Source organism: Pseudoliparis swirei, chromosome 8 (assembly GCF_029220125.1).
Source record: "Pseudoliparis swirei isolate HS2019 ecotype Mariana Trench chromosome 8, NWPU_hadal_v1, whole genome shotgun sequence".
NCBI lineage: Eukaryota > Metazoa > Chordata > Actinopteri > Perciformes > Liparidae > Pseudoliparis > Pseudoliparis swirei.
The window spans coordinates 23,000,134-23,019,043 of NC_079395.1; positions in this window are offsets into that span (position 1 = coordinate 23,000,134).

Sequence of the window (18,910 nt, forward strand, 5' to 3'; positions counted from 1 at the left end):
ATTACTCATGTTGACGCGGCGTGTTGCTGTCGTTAGTCAACATCTGTTACATCTCCACATGAACTAGATACTGTTCCACATTCATCTGGGACTCATCTTCATGCTCGGTGTCATTGTGTCGCTGTCAGACTCATGTGTTGAATGTGAAAACTAAAGTATGACCGTCTGAAAGTGTCGAGTAAAGTTAGTTTTGGAAGACAAGAATGAATATGAAGAGTTTATTACCTTCGCATTGAAAATCCGGAAGGTTATGTTTTGATCGCTGTGTATATATTTGTATGCGTGCGTGTTATTCGCATAACTCAAAAAGTATTAAACCCAATCGCATGAAATGTGGTGGGATGATTGGTTATTATCCGGGAACCATTTGATTAGATTTTGGCATCGATCGGGTCAAAGGTCAAGGTCAAGGTCATGAAAAGGTCAACGTCTTCTTTTTACCATGGCGCGGTCAATTTGTATCCAATTGGCATGCAACTAATGCCAAAATGTTCATAATTCAATGCCCAATCTTGTGATTTGCGAAGGTATGCGCTCTACCGAGTGCCCGTTCTAGTTCACTATGTTTGTGGTGAGAGTCAAACCGATGACAGCCTCTGGGCGTGAAGGCGAGGGACAGCTGGAGGAATCGGTTTACTGCCAACCGAGAAGTCTTCCTCGAGGAATTCAACGCCGTGCATCAACCACGAGGAAGAAGAGGGTACGATGTGTCACGCCGAGCTTCATCTGTGAGCCGACCGCCAGGTGGCGGAGCGAGGACCCCACGACCCCACGACCCCCTCCACGAGGAGAGGACGAGGGAACAGCATCTGGTTCAGGTTCACATTGTGTTCATGTTCTCAATACTTTGTTGTAAAGTGTCCCCTCCCCGGACAGCGGTTACATAGCTACGATGTAACCTGAGACCACACGGCCCCAAAAACTACCAGGCGATGTCTCCGTCACCCCCCCCAACGCATAAATACAGCTGCAGCAGTGTGGAGAGCGTGTGAACGTTTGAGAACCACAGTGTGGTTCAATGGCGGCTGGTCGAGAGAGGGCCCCGGGGCCCCACACACCTCGAGACACACCAACAACTATGCAACATTTTTTATAATATTATTTGTAATTTTCACAAATTATACAAGTTGTCAATATTTGTGTTTTGAAAATATGGAATATACCCAGTAATATTTGCAAAACAGGATATCTGCGATATATATATATATATATATATATATATCTGTCTCTTCTGTCTCATGTCTCAGCTGCGCTGAGGCCAGGTGGTTCTGGCCCAGAAGAGACGGTTCAAAGAAGCAGTTCAGCTCATTACCTTCGCATTGAAAATGCCGGAAGGTTATGTTTTGATCGCCGTGTATTTATTTATTTATTTATTTATTTATTTGTATGCGTGTTATTCGCAAAACTCAAAAAGTATTCAACCGAATCGCATGAAATTTGGTGGGATGATTGTTTATTATCCGGGGACCAGTTGATTAGATTTTGGGATCGATCGGGTCAAAGGTCAAAGGTCAAAGGTCATGAACAGGTCAAAATCTTTTGCAGAACTCAAAAAGTATTGAACCGAATCGCATGAAATTTGGTGGGATGATTGTTTATTATCCGGGGACCAGTTGATTAGATTTTGGGATCGATCGGGTCAAAGGTCAAAGGTCATGAACAGGTCAAAATCTTTCGCAGAACTCAAAAAGTATTGAACCGAATCGCATGAAATTTGGTGGGATGATTGTTTATTATCCGGGACCAGTTGATTAGATTTTGGGATCGATCGGGTCAAAGGTCAAAGGTCATGAACAGGTCAAAATCTTTCGCAGAACTGAAAAAGTATTGAACCGAATCGCATGAAATTTGGTGGGATGATTGTTTATTATCCGGGGACCAATTGACTAGATTTTGGGATCGATCGGGTCAAAGGTCAAGGTTAAAGGTCATGAACAGGTCAAAATGTTCTTGAATCGCATGAAATTTGGTGGGATGATTGGTTATTATCCGGGGACCATTTGATTAGATTTTGGGATCAATCGGGTCAAAGGTCAAGGTCAAGGTCATGGAAAGGTCAAACTCTTTTTTTACCATAGCACGATACATTTTTGTCCAATTGGCATGCAACTAATGCCAAAATGTTCATAATTCAATGCCCAATCTTGTGATATGCGAAGGTATGCACTCTACCGAGTGCCCATTCTAGTTACTGAGTGCAACAGGTTCTAGGGTCACCTGTTGGCACCAAGGACGAGCCCACGGGGTTCTAGTGGGTCAGACTGGGCCTCTGCTCCCCTCGTGCCTCCAGCCCTCTGCCAGCTGCTACCTGTGGAGACACTGATGAGCTGATCCCCTGCAGCTGAGGCCAATCAGGCTCATTCCCGGCACCTGTTCCCTGAGCCCCTCCCCCACACACCTCCACAGCTGATGCTAACGACACCCCGCCACCACACTGATTAAACACATGAGTGATATACAGCTTAGCCAATCAGCATCCTCAAATAGGTTCAGCTGTGGGTCGTCTTCAGGCGCTGTTTTAACGACATGACCCCGGCAAGCGGAGCGCTTCTCTACCAAGAAGACCTGACTCGCTCAAGTCTCTCCTCAAGACCCGTTGGAGGAGAAACTGCAGGTAAGACAACTGGCCCCGGATCAGCTGGACTTAAGAAGCCAGACTGTCTGAGAGGGAGCACAGGAAGCTTCTGGAGAGGCCGGGACACCAGGAAGGTTTCGTTAGCTGGAGGCTGTCCTGCTAATGCCGTGTTTAGCTTTTTAAATCCACGAGGACAGATCCAGCTTGGACCGTCGGGGACTCGGGGACGTGGAGCGCTTGTCGGAAAAATAAAGACAACATGAGGACACCAGGAACACAGGAGAAGTCCTCAAGCAGCCATGTTGGGCAAAGTGAACGTCACTACCAGCTGGACGAAGACTCAGGAGGTGGTGAAGAAACACAATGAGGATAAAAACAGGGTCACTTTAACCCTACAAGGTTCATCTTAAAATATAAACATGTTCTATTTTATTTTAGATTTATATGTATATATTAATATTTTATGATATATATTTATGAAATATATATTATTTATACTGAATTGTATTATATGAAATGAATAGATTCATATTTATTCTGAATTTGATGAATAAGATATCCTGATGTCAGTGTTGGCCTAAATGTTAAATATTTTATATTTAAGTAGAAATGCGTGTTTTAAACTTGTTTGCATTGCATCATACTGGGATGTTTACTGAAATTGATTGGATGAGTAAATTCCTCATATTTTCAGCTAACTCTGGCTCAGTGTTGACTGTTGGTCGCCCACAAGTTGGCAGCACTGAGCTCGCTGCTGTCGACACCAGCTGCAACCCCCGAGCATGCAACGTGAAGCCAATGCTGAGGTGCCTTTAACCTGCATTCTCTCTAATGACCAGCAGCGGGTGACTCACGGTTTTATGTTTATGAGATAATTACTCTATTTCTCTTTTGATTTATTACAAACATTCAAGATAGCAAGTAACGAATAATAAGATCAAAATCATCAAAATGCCCAGCCTATGGTAGCTACGCACGCAAAACAATAAAACAACCTATGGCTAAACGTGTCATGAAAGTTAGTTCGTAAATGTAAACTCGTAAACATTCAGTGCTGAGAAACAACCCAAGTGCCTGAAGCTGCTCGGCAGTATTACTGCAACCACAGACAGCTGTGTTAGATCACGGAGACCAAGAACACAAACATCCACGGACTGTTGTTCTGGAACATTCAGCCCAAACAACACGAACACGCCGTGTTCACAGCCCACTGACTCATCCAAGTGATTGGGATCGATGCTCCGGAGCCATTTCTCCTCTTGTATAAGGTTCACAGAGAGATGTGGTGGGTGGATGGATGGATGGGATGGGTGGATGTGGTGAATGGGTTGATGAGTGGATGGGTGGATGTGATAGATGTATGGATGTGATGGATGGATGTGGTGGATGTGATGGATGCGTGGGTCAAACAAACACACTTTCACCCATTTTAATTCCCATCCTTTGTCACTTCTGTTGTGTGGTTTAAGTTGTGTACCCGGTTAACACACGTTCAGACGTGGTCAGTGAGGACGAGTTTCAGACCTGAGACATTGTGAGTGTGAGGAGAAAGTCGTGAATAACTAAGTAGCTTCAGGAGGTGTGTGCAGGAAGGGCCTCCTGGTGGACTGATGGGTCCCACAGGACCTTCCCCCTGAAGAAGACCTCTGTTGGGGTCCTGTGTGGAACAAGTCAATGTAACTTAAAGGCAGGTTCGTGATAATCCTCAAAACATTTGTAATACTTTTTTGTAATTTCTCATGACATCCTGAGAATCAATGAATCAAATGTAAAAACACTGAAGAGGTATCTGTGTCTCCAGAATGATACACCTGAGCTACCCGCCACCTGCATGGATCGCCCATGGAGTCTTCCACCGGCTGCTAGCTTCTTAGCAGAGTTAGACTCCTCCCATTTGTTGTTTACGTTCATCACGACCATGTTGGGGGCGTGGCCTTGCAGGGAGGTCTGAAGCGACCGTCTTTCTCTCTGGATCTAGAGACTTTTGGAGTTAGTGCTGCTACAGCTTCATTCATCGGCTAAGAGTTGGGAACACTGGGATATCTTTTCAGGACGGACCCTTTTCTTTTCTATAATCTAGCATAGTTAGCTCGTTTCTCAGCATTACCACATCCTGTTTTATTCTGCGAACAAATATACACGACCGTTCAAAATGTTGGGCTCAGCCAGAGAATTTCGTGTTTTTCATGAAAACTCAGTTTTTTCTAAATTTATCAAATGAATTGCAAAAATGTAGAAGTTTAGAAATAATTATTTTTATAGTAAATATTAATGTTGTTCTTCTTGTGGCTCAATGGAAGGCCAGTTGTACAGCTTCTCTCAGCAGCATAACTGTTTTCAGCTGCGCTCACATAAAAAGGGTCTTCAAGGGTTTTCTACCCCTCTGTTAGTCTTCTAAGGCGATAACACAATGTACCATTGGAACACTGGAGATGGGCCTCTACACACCTCTGTAGAGACTTCATTAACACCAGAGAATAGTCAATTACACATTAACTATGTAGAGAGAGTATTTATGACTCATTTAATGTTATCTTCATTGATAAAGTGTTTTTCTTTGAAAAATAAGGACATTTCTAAGTGACCCATAACTATTGAATGGTAGTGTAATTATATATTATATCATAACCCACTGCAACCCCAGTGGATCCAGGACGTTGGAGGAGTGGGCAGTGGGAACGGAGCTGAACTGGTAACCCACTTGACCTCCACGCAGAGGAACATCTCCAGAGATCCCTTCTGCGATGTTCTCGGCCGTGAGCGCTCTCCTGTGGGACTTCAGATATACCTCTTCTGGCATGTTACACTATAGGGAATGGCAGATTCCAAGGAATCAAGACAGCGGGTCTGGAGAAACTCAGACTTCTTTGTGAGAAGTCATATTTCATCAGAACGTCCTCCTTATCTCGGGGTGTAGAGAACTGCAACGCTGATGCTGGTGTCAGGAATGTCGGTTCCCTGAACGTACCGGTAGGCTCACGGAGCCGCTGGAATGTAATCTGAGAATAAATCTAATAAGCCGCTTCAAACACGACGTAAACACGCATGCAGAGCTTGTTGATGCAGCAAGTGAAGTACGCTCGGCGCCCAATGAAAAGCTCTCCAGCTCACGCCTCTGACTTGAACACTGAATAACTGCACGTTAGCATGTTTGGGCTATAGCTTGCACACGGCTCTGTTAGTCAGCTGACACGGGGACATGAGTTCATTACAAGTGCTGAACACAGGTCATGGTCCCAGAGGAAAGCACGGAGACCCTCCCTCCCACGGGTCGGCTCATGTTGTAAAGGCCAGTTCTCATCTCCAGACCATCAGGCCACTGGAATAAAGTATGAGTCGTCATGTGAAGACTCATGTGAGACTCATGTGGAGACTCATGTGAGACTCATGTGGAGACTCATGTGAAGACTCATGTGGAGACTCATGTGGAGACTCATGTGGAGACTCATGTGAGACTCATGTGAGACTCATGTGAGACTCATGTGGAGACTCATGTGGAGACTCATGTGAGACTCATGTGGAGACTCATGTGAGACTCATGTGGAGACTCATGTGAGACTCATGTGGAGACTCATGTGAGACTCATGTGAGACTCATGGGAGACTCATGTGGAGACTCATGTGGAGACTCATGTGGAGACTCATGTGAGACTCATGTGGAGACTCATGTGGAGACTCATGTGAGACTCATGTGAGACTCATGTGGAGACTCATGTGAGACTCATGGGAGACTCATGTGGAGACTCATGTGAGACTCATGTGAGACTCATGTGGAGACTCATGTGGAGACTCATGTGAGACTCATGTGGAGACTCATGTGAGACTCATGTGAGACTCATGTGGAGACTCATGTGGAGACTCATGTGGAGACTCATGTGAGACTCATGTGAGACTCATGTGGAGACTCATGTGGAGACTCATGTGGAGACTCATGTGGAGACTCATGTGAGACTCATGTGGAGACTCATGGGAGACTCATGTGGAGACTCATGTGGAGACTCATGTGAGACTCATGTGAGACTCATGTGAGACTCATGTGGAGACTCACGGGAGACTCATGTGGAGACTCATGGGAGACTCATGTAATACTCATGGGATACTCATGTGGGACTCATGGTGAGACTCATGTGAGACTCATGTGTCGGCAGACGTCCTGTCACTGAGGTCGGAGAGCAACAGTTCCTTCTCAAAGATAGTTGGATGCTGATGCATCAGAAGAAGCTCACGTCCACTTCTTATATAAACATCATGTGTGACGGTTGAAGTTTCTCTCTTGGTGTTCAGAGCCTCCTCGTAGCGTCAGTCTGCTGGTTTCCATGGAGACGTGGTCGTCCTCTGTGTTGGTATCAGAGCTCCTCCCTGTTTACATTGCTGCGTCGGCCACGCGTGCTACACGGTGCAAGTGAGGGCACGTGAGGCCACAAAGGCTACTGCTCTTAGCCACATCCTTCTGTTAGCCACATCCTTCTGTTAGCCACATGCTGCTGTTAACTAGGATATTAATCAGGGCGTTTCTGACATTGATCTGTTTAATCAATTGGAACGAGAGTCAGACTCATTAAAATCCGTCCTGGCGGAGCCCCGAAGCTCCACTGAGACCAGCCTGGACCGTCCAGCACATGTTTGGTTCTCCAGGGAGTGATGGAGGTGTCAGATGGACGGGTTGTTATTATGTGCTGGTCCACCTCTTGCTTTGACCTGCTGAGTCATCGTTACACCATCACGGGTCCGCTCCCCTCTGTCTGGGTTTCAGACACACACCCTGTGATCCACTCAGAGGAGAGGAGATCCTCTTCATCGGAGCAGAGAGGAGATCTGACCGGGTTTTACAGAACATTGTAAGACCGTGAGCTTTGCTTTCAGTCCAAATGACACACACACACACACACACACACAGATTAATCACATACCTCGTGGCTGCATCAGATAAACATGACCCTAGTCATGCCTGAACAGGCCAAACATGCAGTGTAGTTTCACAGAAAGCAAGAGAGACTCGTGGGTGGAGCGATCTTTTCTTTTTCCTTGTGAAACATGGCCCTTATGCATATTGGTTTTCCCGCATTCCCATGAACAGAACACGAGTATGCTTGTAAAATGGGCAGATCTACTACAGATGATCTGTGAGATTTTCACAAGTAAAGGTTTGGAAATAATGACCTAAAGAAATGTCATTTAAACATAAATATATTATGACATAATACCAGGACAGCATAATGAACTGTACATGTCTTGGGAGGATCACACCACATGTGTGTAAATCCTTTAATCAATAATTGTATTATCTAATAGCACGTAAAGGGGGGAGGGGCTTTATAGAGAGGAAGGGGGTTGGAGAATGATATATATTGTTCTGATTGTGTTATTATCCATGGGGCAGCAACACTTGAAGCTGCTGCGTTGCATCACCAGAGGCCAGGTCACCGGGTTCTTCTGCTCATCTGGTGCTCGTTCAGTCTGTCGAGGGGAAACTCTCGACTTTGTTTTTTAAGGGTTTCAATAAAGTTTATTGAAAGAAGTCCAGCGAGGTGAATTATAATAATAGTCGGATCCCTGTCGTGAGAAGAGGAGAAGAGGAGCGAGTTTGGCCGGGTGTCGTGTTTCACTGCAGCGGATAAACACTGTTACGTCATCCAGCTGAAACAATGTGCTTTTAGTTTTCAAGGTTCCTGGAAGGTTGTCACATTTATCTCGTGCTGACTATAAACTATTAATCTTGGCCTTCACACCATGACGTGTTGACCGATGAGGGCTCGACATCTTCAGCTGAACGGAGATCACCTCCGCCCTGTTCTGGCCTCTCCAGCCGTGCAGGGCTGACGTAGATAACAGTGTTAACATTGCAATATATAGCAGCACTGCCGATGTAGCTAACAGTGCTTACAGTGTTAACCTGAAAAGGGGGAGGAGCTTCACAGTGCTTCAGGTACACTTTCTTAGTATCACTTCACCCAAATTATCCTATAAAATTCTAAATACTGTTCTCTCTTGTCCCTCGTGGGATCTGACCCTTTAGATTCATTTAGATCGGAGGTCTCTGAAACTCCACCAATGCCATGCAGGTTGATGGAAATCTGTGTGTGGTAGAGCTGAAAACAATATGCCAGGAACAGGCAATCCAAATCCACAGAACACCGTTTACTCTTCTATATCTGATCATATCTGCTCATGAACCTGTCAACGGCTCTGGAATGAGATGACGGGTTGAGACAACATAAGAACTAACACTCAAGGTGCTTTTTGATTATCCGGTCCCTGTACAGAAGCACATGGACGCCCATCAAGCCTAAAAACTACTATAGTGTACCCCAGTACTACGATAGTAGGGTACAGTCCTACTATAGTAGGACTGTACCCTAGTACTTCAGAACTAGTTCCATTCAATTATATTCAATTTAGTCCCAAATCATGAATCATAATTTGGCCTTCGAGGGTTTTTTTACAATCAGTTCAGGAAACAGGGAGAGAAGGGAAACCGAGGAGGACCCTCCACCCGGATGGACCGTCACAACACAATGAACACGACAGGATTCACAAGATGAGGATTATGATGAAACAGTTACAAACACCAAAAGGTACAACAGTGGATAACATAGAATTATAATGCTATCAAAGCAGTAATGGTGTTGGCAATACTAATAACAATGAAACTAATATGAATAACGATGACAGGACCAGGGTCCAGATGCAACCAGATCCATGGAAACCTGTGAGGAGAGACTCTTCACCCCCCCCCCCACACACACACACACTTCCTGAATGAATGTTTGTCCTCCAGCAACAACAATAATCTACTTTATATTATTCATAATAATCCCTCCTTGGTCACTAGTGAGTCTCTGTCTGGTGTTTTCCTAGGACAGACATCCTTCCTGTGAATAACGGCTCTGTGCCCCTCCAGCTTGGGACCCTCTGGAGACCCTCGGCCATGAGACGTGTGAGATGATGACGACTGGACCTCAGGGTTCAGCGCATGGAAAGATCAATAAGGTTTCATGTTTACAGTGTCCTTGTTTTGTCAGTCTCTCTCTTCTCGCGTTGCTCCTCTCCCTCTGGAGGATGTTCTGCTGCTCTGGACGACGCTTACAGGAAGTGATGAGCGCTCCGCTTTCTAAGCAGCTTCCCTTCAGACGTCTGCAGGAACAACATGAACATGTGTGTGAAGCCCTCTCACCAAGCTCAGGTCCATCAGAGGCCTTCCTCACGACGCTGGTCCTCACGGCGCTGGTCCTCACGACGCTGGTCCTCACGACGCTGGTCCTCACGGCGCTGGTCCTCACGACGCTGGTCCTCACGGCGCTGGTCCTCACGACGCTGGTCCTCACGGCGCTGGACGCTGGTCCTCACGGCGCTGGTCCTCACGGCGCTGGTCCTCACGACGCTGGTCCTCACGACGCTGGTCCTCACGGTGCTGGTCCTCACGACGCTGGTCCTCACGGCGCTGGTCCTCACGGCGCTGGTCCTCACGGCGCTGGTCCTCACGGCGCTGGTCCTCACGACGCTGGTCCTCACGGCGCTGGTCCTCACGGCGCTGGTCCTCACGGTGCTGGTCCTCACGGCGCTGGTCCTCACGACGCTGGTCCTCACGACGCTGAGCCTCACGACGCTGAGCCTCACGACGCTGGTCCTCACGACGCTGGTCCTCACGACGCTGGTCCTCACGACGCTGGTCCTCACGACGCTGGTCCTCACGGCGCTGGTCCTCACGGCGCTGGTCCTCACGGCGCTGAGCCTCACGACGCTGGTCCTCACGACGCTGGTCCTCACGACGCTGGTCCTCACGACGCTGAGCCTCACGACGCTGGTCCTCACGACGCTGGTTCAGGTTCACGGCTGGTCTCACGATGCTGGTCTCAACTCAAATCTCCATTATCAGGCTCATGTGGCAGCAGACAGCTGGTGCCAGAGTCAGTGGATCTGTTGACGTCCTCCGAGTTCTTTAACCTCACGCGCTGAGCCTCAGACGCTGATCCTCATGAGGCTGAGCCAGAGTGAGCCAGAGTTCAATCAGTCACGAGTTCAAGCTTCTCTACGTTGTCATCACTGTAGACGCTCAGGACGCCACATTCATCAAACCTCTGACCCCATGTAAGAGTTCTCTAAAGAGTGATCTAAAGAGTGCCCCTGCTCAGCTCAGAAACACCTTCTAGCAGTGGCGTTCCGTGGGCCTGGGGCCTGGGCCTTCAGTGAGGTCCTACACAGTCCCACCCGAATTAATCCACCTCTTATGACCATCATTATGACGCCGTGGCTCTAGACACGATACAGTGCGACAGAGACGCAGTTAATCAGGCGTTGCGTCACCTTGAAATTGACATTTTTATTAAGAGAATTGCAGGGGAAGAGTACAATACAGTCCAGTTCAACTAATAGGCAAGAACATAGTCGAGTGCAACAGAGTTATATTAATATTCTTCTTCTTTCCATTTCTGGTCCACAAACTTTGAGCTTTAAGTAAGACTTTTTTTTACAGTGTGTTCACTAAACAGCGCCTTGTCACCAGAGCAGTTTCACCGTGATGATGAAGATGAAAGTTCTGTTTACCCAAACACATGACACAATAATGAGTCTTTTCAATATTTCCCTATTTTTCTTCACCTTTTCATTGTGCAGCTGCCCTGCCGCTTGTTCGTTGATCTGTTGATCCGCTCGGGTGTTCCCAAAAGTTTTCAAAGCACCGATGCTTGTAGGTGCCGAGCCGTACGTTGGTGTCTCGTTGCTGCCTCGGTTAGACAACTCATGTTTGCAAAGCCAGTTTGGCTCCAAACACCAAATCGATCACTTGCAAATAATAGGCATTCCCAGCAGTCCAGTGTGCAGAGCTTCTCGGAGCCTGAGCCGTTGGTAGCGCTCGTAGTTGGAACTTTGAAAGTGGCGAGCGAGCCCCTGTCCCGCCTGTGACGGGCTTTGTAGCGTCGGCGTCGGTCTTAAAGTTCGTCTTGAGAATGGCGTTATAATTATATCCTCGACCAAATCGATATCTTCTCCTCCTTCCGCCATTGTGGGTTGAACAAACAGCTTAGTAGTACGCAAATTAATTCGTTTATCAAATTCAGTTTCCTAGTTCTGAGGTTCTGCATTTCCCTGCCCATAGGTCCCGCCTCTCAATATTGGTAATCCAATCAAAAGACGTGCAGCACTCCGCCTGCTAGCTGCTCCCGTGCCGGTTCCGGGGCCTTCTAGAAGGCCTAGAGGAGCCAACTCTAAAGCTGATTGGTTGACACAACATTGTCATTTCCATTCACTTGAAGCTACCAGCGCCCGCAATGTTGATTCTGCAGGCCGAAGGGCAGATGTTAGCCCCCTGGCAACACACGATGGCTCAATATGATTGGATAAAAGATCTAACATAAAGACCAGCCCTCCAAATCTCAACCTGGGGCTGGAAGCAGTGCAACCAAGAGGAACGCTATGAAATGAAGAGTATAACTCTTACTCTGGGAAATAATTGAATACATATTTGTGGGGAAATATATTTAGAAAAAAATATATATTCTGATGCTGTTTAGGCCAGCAGAGAAGGCCTTGCTGACCCTGACGGCCCACTACTGCCTTCTAGAGTTAAACCTGTGCCATGTAACTCTGCTCTGAGCACACAGGACTGCAGAGTTACATGGAGCTGTGTGATCACATGGGTAGTCTGCTGCCCTCTAGTGGCCACTTGCTGAACTGGATGAGAGACACAACGTCCAGCTGTGTGTGGGTCTTCCTGTCTTTAATGTTCCATTGTTTTAATGACCGTAACTATATATAACTATGTATGAAGTAAACATAACTATATATGAAGTAAACATAACTGTGTGAAGTAAACAACTATATATGATGTAGACATACCTATATATGAAGTAAACATAACTATATATGAAGTAAACATAACTATGTATGAAGTAAACATAACTATGTATGAATTAAACATAACTATATATGAAGTAAACAACTATGTATGAAGTAAACATAACTATGTATGAAGTAAACATAAGTATATATGACGTAGGCATACCTATATATGAAGTAAACATAACTATATATGAAGTAAACATAACTATCTATGAGGTAAACATAACTATATATGAAGTAAACATAACTACATATGACGTAGACATACCTATATATGAAGTAAACATAACTATGTATGACATAGACATACCTAAATTTGAAGTAGACATAACTATATATGAAGTAAACATAACTATGTATGAAGTAAACATAACTATATATGAAGTAAACATAACTATATATGAAGTAAACATAACTATGTATGAAGTAAACATAACTATATATGAAGTAGACCCAGTGAGTCACGTGACGTTGGGTCCCCACGCTGCTCATTTTAAACCACAGCGTGTGAAGGCGGAGCTTTGATGGGGGTTAACCAATGAGGTAGGGCCACACACACATTCATAGTGCTACAACACCTCTCTCTCTTATTTTCACACACACACACACACACACTGTCTGCCTTCTTCATAGGATAAGTGTGCCAGTACCACTCGGTTTCCACGGCAACCATAAAACCCTGACACCACAATAATTTGGAGCTATGTCGCCCCCGGCAATGGGAAACATGGACAGGCGCACACACACACACACACACACACTCACACACACAAACACACAGGGAGTGTGAGGTGTTAACATAAGATGGATCACTTTTTTCTTGCTCTTATATAAAGTGGTGCAACTCATCCTCACATTTAAGATACTTTAAGATGCTTTAACTTAAGATACTTTAAGATACTTTAACTTCAGATACTTTAAGATGCTTTAACTTAAGATACTTTAAGATGCTTTAACTTAAGATACTTTAAGATGCTTTAACTTCAGATACTTTAAGATGCTTTAAGATGCTTTAACTTAAGATACTTTAAGATACTTTAAGATGCTTTAACTTAAGATACTTTAAGACGCTTTAATTTAAGATACTTTAAGATACTTTAAGATGCTTTAACTTAAGATTCTTTAAGATACTTTAAGACGCTCCTTTCTGGTGCGTTTTCCGACTAACGTCTTACTCTTTCAGCGGCCGCTCGTGACTCGCTCCACGGTCTTTGTAAGTGAACTTGTGCCTCCAGGGGAAACACCGCCATGAGGTTCAGGAGCAGACGGCCGTGTGGGGGAAGCGAGTCACGTGACGGGGAACTCAACGCGGACGTCTCGTGTCACACGTCCTCCTGGATGGAGGTGACAAGAGGAAAAGTCCTTTGATGAGGATTCTGTCCAATAAACAGCTTCAGCACCCGGACCCCGTGGCGTCCACGTGAGCGTGAGGCCCTCGGGCTGCGCCGCTTCCTGGTGGTGTCTTCACATCTGGGCTGCTGATGCATGATGACCCGTGCAGCGCCATGATGCGCCGTGATGCGCCGTCATTGAGGAGGAAAAGTGTTTTCTCTTCCTGAGCCCGTGTGTGTGTGTGTGTGTTCAGTGACCCAGGAGAAGCTGTAGTCATCCATATGATCCCATCAGCGCACACTGAGCTCTCTGTTTACACACAACCTGAAACACAATGTAGACACGATGAAAGTTGTGGAAGTAAAACGGACAACGACCAGACCGGATAACACTGAGGTAAAGAGCTGTCAATCACCTTGTAGCCCCGCCCCTAAAGCAGACCCTGCTGTATGTCCTGTGTGACTCTAATGGATCATAGAGTCTTAAATGATGACATCATGCTGTATAGAAGAAGACTAGAAACTAGAGACTGAGACATAAACTCAGTGATGCAGCTTTAACACATGAAGCATATACTTCTATACAACCAGAGGAGTCGCCCCCTGGTGGTCAGTAGAGAGAATGCAGCTTTAACACATGAAGCATATACTTCTATACAACCAGAGGAGTCTCCCCCTGGTGGTCAGGAGGGAGAATGCAGCTTTAACACATGAAGCATAGACTTCGATACAACCAGAGGAGTCGCCCCCTGGTGGTCAGTAGAGAGAATGCAGCTTTAACACATGAAGCATATACTTCTATACAACCAGAGGAGTCGCCCCCTTGTGGTCAGGAGAGAGAATGCAGCTTTAACACATGAAGCATAGACTTCTATACAAAATGTGTTTTTAATGAAGTGTGACACTGCAATGAGAGGTCCATCGCTACATTGCGGCACACACAACATGAGGCTGATGGTTTCAGATGAACTGACAGTGATAAGCACTCACACACACACACATGACCGGTTACATAATCTCCATGGAGATAATAATAATAATCACGCGAGCATGAACATAATTAGTAGTTACTGTGTTCTTACACAGGTGATGTCGGGCTGTGGCCCTTTAGGACAGCATGGGCTGGGCCCTGTGTTCTCACGCCGTGCTGGAGGCGTGTCCATGTGGCGGAGCAAGATGTGGCGTCTGTGCATGTGATGGGGAGAAACTCTGGGGGAAATGAACCCCTGCCCCTCGTTCTGACGTGGCCCGTAGGATTAGTGACACCCACCTCCACCTCACATGGGTTCACAAAAACAACCAACCACACGACCTCATCCTGTGTCAGAGGAAACGGCGATGCTGTCTCTGTAGCCTGGTTTTACACCGTTGCTAGGTAACAGTGTGGTGTGTGTGTGTGTGTGTGTGTGTGTGTGTGTGTGTGTGTGTGTGTGCGTGTGCGTGTGTGTGCGTGTGTGTCATGGCAGTGAAGCAGCTCTGTCTTTCAGGGAAGACTTGTTATTGACTCTCCACACGTTTGCTGCTCTCCTCCCTCTCGTCCCTCTAAACCACCTTGGCCAGCCTGAGGTGCAGGACCCACATGGAGCCGAGGACCCTCATGGAGCCGAAGACCCTCATGGAGCCGAGGACCCTCATGGAGCCGAGGACCCTCATGGAGCCGAAGACCCTCATGGAGCCGAGGACCCACATGGAGCCGAGGACCCTCATGGAGCCTCTGTCTCTGGTTTAAGACGAGCCTCCAGCCACACAGCAGGTACAGGAACATCGAGGAAACGACCAAATGGAACCTGGGCGGAGCCTCTTTCCTAAACCTCATGAATTTGAGGCCTCAACCTATAAACCTATAAACTTCCTGTGAAGACGGAGGTTTATTTTGAAACGACACCATGCTCGTATAAGCTCGTTTGAGTCTTTGCACCACTGACCATGCATCGGTATTTGATAAGTCGGGGGATGTTGTGGTTTGGTGAGGTACATTACACAATTTAACTTTTTAGAGTAATCTATGAAGTCAATATGTTGCCTCTTCCAACCTGAGTGTCCGGGGTAAAATCCACCGTGTGAAACGATTCTAGTTTTAATCACGAGGTTCATGTTGTGAATTAAAATATAAACCACTTGGTTATGTTGAGGAAAAGATTTGAGTTAAAAAAAAATGTATATTTGTCATGTAACTTAAGAAACGTCGGCTAACGTAGGTACACAATATAATATGTAAGTTAACCTAAAATAAGTTCACGTTTCGTTTAGTTCAGGACGTGAACCTCTGTCTCCTGACTGAAAGTCCTGTCTTTGCTCGGCGCAGCCGTCTTCTCCTCTTCCACCACTAGGGGCGTCACACTCATGTCCCCCGAGGGCCACGTCAGCATCATGGCCGCCCTCGAAGGGTTGTGACTGAAACACGGGATAAACAACTCTCTTTGCATTTGATTATTGTTTATTTGCGTGTAGAAATATTGTGCATAAGAAAATTTCTCGAATATTATAACAAATCAATTTCATTTGAAACCTTCTAAATAAAAGCAAAGGATATTTGTTTTAAATTTCTTTAAGAAAAGGTGATCAAATGTCTTTCAAGCCTGCAGGGGCCACATGAAACGATGTGGCGGGCCGGATTTGACACCTGTGCTCTAGAGGAACTACTATTCCTGAGCCAATCAGGAAGAATTTCACCTCAAATCTGGAAAACTAGAAAGCGTTCAATTGGTTTGTGGGGCAGTCCACTGGATAAGGAGTTGGACTGGTCCATGTCCAATCAGCCCGCCTCCTCGGGCCAGTGCACAGAGCAGAGGGGCTGCAGTCGGCTCTGTGACGACCACCGTGTCCACCTGGAAGTGATGTGCACATTGTTCAGATATCTGTTTATAACTTTGTATTTGAAACATTCTTTTTCAATTAAATCTGATTTGGAGTCCGATAGTCGTTAAATGATTCACATCACATCCACACACACATCAGAAAAATACCCAGATTCCTGCTGTTCTTCAACCTTTCCTTCCTTTTGTTGTGACTCCCTCTCTCCCCCCCCCCCCCCCCCCCCCGTGTCACACAGTAATGGATTTCAGTGTGAAGCCACTTATATTTTCCCTCTGAAGCATCTATCCTCCTCTGTGAGCGCGCTGACGACGGTAGAAGACGGATGCACTTCTAGCAGGGGAGCAGGAAGGCCGTGGTCACACGGCGGCGTCCTGTCAGGCGTACTACGGAGACACTATTTAAATAGTGTTCGGGTGTTCTGGAGGAAAGCAGGGATGTCATTTTATTAATTGGGATTTTATTAATGCTTCAAGCTGGAATACAAATAGTGAATTTCCAGCAGTTAAAGATAAGGTAGGTCATCTTGAGAAATTAAAAGTAAGCTGGATTTTCTGTTTGATGATCCAGCTGAAAAAGCCAGCCCATGTAGCCAACTCCTCTCTAATGAAAGGAGCACCGCTCCGAAAATTGCTAAATCTAGTGAGAAAGTCTGAAAGCCTTCAGGCCTCCCTCCAAAGCCACTCTCCCAGTCACCTCGTTTAAGAGTAGACTGAAGACCTTCCTCTTTGACAGAGCTTATAGTTAGGGCTGAATCAGGTTTGCCCTGGTCCAGCCCCTTGATATGCTGCTATAGGCTTATAGCTGCGACGGGATGCACTGAGTACCTATCTCCTCTTTTTTTTCTCCTTAAGGATGAATTTTCATCTCTCAATCACACGTTACTAACTCTGCTTTCTCCCGAGTCCTTGACTTCACGTCTCATGGGGTCATCGACCCTATGAGAGACGGCATCCTATCTGCCTGATGGATCATCGAGGTTTGGGTGGAATTCCTGTTCCTGACTACGCCACTGTCCTGTTGAGAGACTCCCCACTGTTGAGACTCCTCCTCCCCACCGCCATCTGCCTGATGGATCGTGGAGGTCTCCATCGTGGAATATGCCTACTATGAACTATTCATACACTCTGTCACATTCATTGAATGTATTTTAACTCTAAATCTGTCCTTCTGTACACATTACATCTATTGCATCTGTCCATCCTGGAGAGGGATCCTCCTGTTGCTCTCCTGGTTTCTTCCTTTTTCCCTGAAGGTTGAATTTGGGAGTTTTTCCTGGTCCGATGTGAGGTTTTGGGGCAGGGATGTGTATGTTGTAAAGCACTCTGAGACAAATTTGTAATTTGTGAAATTGGGCTATACAAATAAACTGAATTGAATTGAATTGAATCTTAATGAACGTCAGCAATGGACATGGCTACTCCTGAATGAAGGCTTATTACAGGCTTATTACAGGCTCAATACAGGCTCATTACAGGCTTATTACAGGCTTATTATAGGCTTATAACATGCTCAATACAGGCTTATTATAGGCTTATTACAGGCTTATTACAGGCTTATTACAGGCTCATTACAGGCTTATTACAGGCTTATTATAGGCTTATTACAGGCTTATTACATGCTCAATACAGGCTCATTACAGGCTTATTACAGGCTTATTACAGGCTTATTATAGGCTCATTACAGGCTTATTACAGGCATATTACAGGCTCAATACAGGCTCATTACAGTCTTATTACAGGCTTATTATAGGCTTATTACAGGCTCAATACAGGTTCATAACAGGCTTATTACAGGCTTATTACATGCTCAATACAGGCTCATTACAGGCTTATTATAGGCTTATTACAGGCTCAATACAGGTTCATAACAGGCTTATTACAGGCTTATTGGGGCGGCTGTAGCTCAGTGGGGTAAGAGGGCCGTCCTGCAACCGCAAGGTTGTGGGTTCGATCCCCGCTCTCCCCATTAGTTGCAAGTCGAAGTGTCTTTGAGCAAGGCACTGCCCCAGTTGCTTCCCGCTTCACTGCAGCCCTAATAACTAAGGATGGGTTAAATGCAGAGAACTAATTTCCCCTTGGGGATTAATAAAAGTGTATATTATTATTATTACAGGCTCAATACAGGCTCATTACAGGCTCATTACAGGCTTATTATAGGCTTATTACGGTTCTGTGACAGCCAAATACCACATGTTCACTCTTTGTTTGCCAGATAATTTGATTTAATGATTGTTGTAATGATAATATCAAAACAATTAAAACTTTTTTTTTGAAGATCACCAACCCTGGATTTAAATATTTTACTTTGAAAACTATACCTGATTGTATGTGGTTGGATTGATGGTGCAGAAT